At 39.1% G+C, this 3,844-nt stretch overlaps 1 protein-coding gene across 3 annotated transcripts in view; it reads left to right on the top strand.

The window, feature by feature from the left end:
- Positions 1 to 3,844, top strand: part of tmem45a (transmembrane protein 45a) — a 52,016-nt gene that overhangs the window by 9,431 nt on the left and 38,741 nt on the right. Inside the window, exon 1 of one of the 3 annotated variants that reach the window (XM_014017394.1) lies at positions 128 to 172. The exons of the other annotated variants lie outside the window; for them this stretch is intronic. The gene's annotated coding sequence lies outside the window, so the exon portion shown is untranslated. Of the gene's footprint in view, positions 1 to 127; positions 173 to 3,844 lie in introns of those variants that run through there. 3 annotated transcript variants of the gene reach the window in all.

Consider the following 3,844-nt stretch of genomic DNA (forward strand, 5'->3'; position numbering starts at 1 on the left):
GTATATATCATATCATCATGTATCATCATATATCATATACAGTATATCATATCATATCATCATATATCATATCATATCATGCATGTTCGAGAACTCCTGTAGTGTCCTGAGGCAGCCAGGCAGGGGAGCAGAAACCACCGGTTGGGACCTTTTGGGATCAGCTCCTCCTCTGGTATGTGTCTCCAAGCTGAGCTTCCTCATCACAGAGCACACACCCACCTGGCCCTGTGTTGAAATGGGCGCGACAGAAGCAGAAGGGAGTTCTTAAAGAGACAGAGGCCAATTTCCAGGTGTTAAGAAACAGATATGATGAGAAGTCAAGTTTATTTTCTATTTATACATATAAACAACATTTTAATAACAACTAAAGGTGACATAGTTACTTTATTGTGGTATAGAATTTAAATATATGTGTGAGAAACACTTAATATTGCCTCTTTAAATAAAAGCTCACACATCTCCATCCATCTCCTTCGTCCTCAGACTGACCCACAGGCCCCTCCCCAACAAGAGAAGTTTCAACACAGAGCATGACAGTGCTACTAGCTTTTTTAAGTTCGTATTCCTCACGCACGCTGGGGGTGGGGGATCAGCCACAGATAAATAAAAGCACAGGCTTATGATGGCACTGATCAGCTGACTGATTTAAATACACCTTAACATTCATGAGGCACTTTGTATTGACTGTCCATGGTTGAGTGTGCTTGTAGAGGGCAGAACCTGAGGCGGGACCTGGTGTGCATACTCTGAGGTGCAGCTGTGATCTATAAAAGAAAATTACAGTACTTGAAGGTGTGCGTGTTTTTATAAATCAGAATTTATTTTGGCGTATGCCATTTTCACCCGTTGGCTGTTCGTTCAATTTTAGTGTGAATTCTACATAATCCTTTATAAATGAGGCCCCATATTAAGATGAAGATTACTTTGTTTGTCTAGGTAAACTATAGATATTAAACTGTATCCATGTTGCCTTTGGTCAAAGTTACAAAGAGCTGCTGTTGAGAGAGCAAAGAGCCCCTGCTCTAATCTATACTTTGTGCAGCAAGAAGGTTTCTTTAGTTCAGTGCATGAAAAAGTCCAAGTCTTCACTCTGACAGATTGTTTTCCTGACTAGATGAAGGGTTCTGTTAGACACATCCTCTAATTATATCTGATGGTGTTCAGCTAAATTACAGCCACTCCACTTTTTACTCTTGACTGGCTGCTACATGTTTACCTCGTTTGTGTAGAATTTCTGCTACGTTGCAAATTTAATAGTAATTGTTTTGTTTTCTTACTCCTGCATTTAAAAGGGCATTCATGTGATAATAAAAATAAATTGTTTTTTGTTATGTTTGCAGTGAATAAAGATTATTATTTAAGATTAGAGCAGTTACAGATTTGTTATGTCTGCACATTTGAACCCAAAATTATATTCTGGCTCTTTTGAAGAGCGGTTCTTTTATGAAGTTATGAACAAATAATATATGACCTGATGTAGAAGTTGACATGATGTAAAGACTCTTTACAATTTCCTGCATCAAACTACAATGTAGCCACAGCTGCCCGCAGGCAGACTGACAGAGGCTATCTAATGGTCCATAAGGCCAAGATCAGAGTGAACTGCTGCTGTCTTTTTTTTTTTTCCGTTATTTATTACAGGGACAGTGCATATACAGTGGGGTGTGAAAGTTTGGGCAGCCTTGTTAATTTTCCTGATTTACCTTTATAAATCATTGATTGTTTGGACAAAAAAATCAGTAAAATATATCTTATAGGGGACAAACAGTGATATTTGAGAAGTGAAATGAAGTTTATATGATTTACAGAAAGTGTGCAATAATTGGTTAAACAAAATTAGGCAGTGCATAAATTTGGGCACAAAAAAAACTTAACTCAATATTTAGTAGATCCTCCTTTCGCAGAAATAACAGCCTCTAAATGCTTCCTCTAATGAGAGTCTGGATTGTGACTGAAGGTATTTTAGACCAGTGGTTTCTAAAGTTGGGGTCGAGACCCACAGTGAGGTCCTGAAACATCAAGGTGGGGTCCTGAAAAGATTTTCTGAATTAATTACACTAAAAAATTACAACCATCAATATTTTTTTTGCCTTTGTTGTTACAAAATAGTTAAGTTAGTGTACTTAAAATAGACAAAAAGAGAGTAATATCTATGCTCTTGTTTATTTGCCATGAAAACAATGTTCATCAACCAACAACACCTGGGGTCACAGGTCTCTGCTGCTGGTATTTTGTGGGTCAAAAGCTAAAAAGTTTGGGAACCACTGTTTTAGACCATACTTCTTTACAAAACGTCTCTAGTTCATTCAGGTTTGATGGTTTCTGAGCATGGACAGCTCTCTTTAAGTGACACCACAGATTTTCAATAATATTCAGGTCTGGGGACTGAGATGGCCATTCCAGAACGTTGTACTTGTTCCTCTGCATGAAGGCCTTAGTAGATTTTGAGCAGTGTTTATGGTTGTTGTCTTGTTGGAAGATCCAGCCCTGGCTTCAACAGCTGTGTTCTTTTTCCTCCATGCATAATGACCCTTGTTCTGCCCAAATATCTCTAATTTAGTTTCATCAGTCCACAGCACCTTATTCCAAAATGAAGCTGGCTTGTCCAAATGTGCTTCAGCATACCTCAAGCAGCTCTGTTTGTGATGTGGGTGGAGAAAAGGCTTTCTCTGCATCACTCTCACTCTCGCTTTTGTGCGTCCCACTGGAGCACTGACTTCACCTGCACTGACTGTCACCTCGCTGCGCCACCATGTGCCTCGGCACGCACTCCTCCCGCTGCAGGTATGAAGCGCCAAAGCGGCCATAAGCTTGACGTACAGACCGCGCGCAATTATGGAAAGCCATAAGTGCCACAAAACGGGCACTTTACAACGCGTTAAACTTAAAACGCCGTTTTTTTAAACTCAGGAACACCGTTTTTTCCGCCGTTTGGAGAACGCCCATAAAAAAAACGACGTTTTCTCTGGTCAGTGAACGCCTCTCAGAATGCCGTCGGGTGTCCTGTTGCAATAAAAACGCCGTTTTTTACGCTGCTTTTTCCACATTTAAAACACAGTATAAAACACCGTTTTATTAAGTCCTGCCCATATTTTTCTCATCCACTTAGATTTAACTTCTTTCATCCAACAAGATAACTAGAAATGCAGACCACATTAATTCATCCCAGATGACTGAGCTGCAAAGAAATAGATCTTTTCTTTGGCCAAAAATCATATTCTGTTGCTCTCAGATTTCATTTTTGGCTTCTGTACTCATCCAGCTATTAATTTTGATGATTTTTAAGTCAAATAAAGCAAACAAAAAAGACACAATACTTTAGTTAGAAACAAGTGAAGATCTACATTCTATTACAATGCATTTCTGCTCTCTTTGAATAAATTCCATTGTCACTATATGTATGGATCACTTGGTTGTTATCGACATCTGGTGAAAATTTCATGTCATTAGCACCTCCAGTTATATATTTACTGAGAAAAATGGTGATGTGTTCAATACTTATTTTACCGGCTGTAGGTATCAATACAGTGTGGAATGGTAAACCTGTGATTCTATCATTTAGTATCTAACCTAAAACACATGCTGTTACATGCAGCCAATTCCCAACCTGCATATGGTTAAGTTGCAGTTTAATTAATCCCACTATTATTGGGCTAGAAGCTGGCAGAGATCTCTAGACTGGGCTCTGCAAGGAAGGGGTGTGCCTGGATGGGCGATATGGACTAAAATATTTATCACGATAATTTCTATGTTTTTCACAAGAACTGTGTGTGTTTGTGTTTGTGTGTGTGTGTGTGTGTGTGTGTGTGTGTGTGTGTGTGTGTGTGTGTGTGTGTGTGTGTGT

The sequence above is a fragment of the Austrofundulus limnaeus genome, unplaced genomic scaffold (assembly GCF_001266775.1).
Source record: "Austrofundulus limnaeus strain Quisiro unplaced genomic scaffold, Austrofundulus_limnaeus-1.0 Scaffold167, whole genome shotgun sequence".
In the NCBI taxonomy this organism is placed as follows: domain Eukaryota; kingdom Metazoa; phylum Chordata; class Actinopteri; order Cyprinodontiformes; family Rivulidae; genus Austrofundulus; species Austrofundulus limnaeus.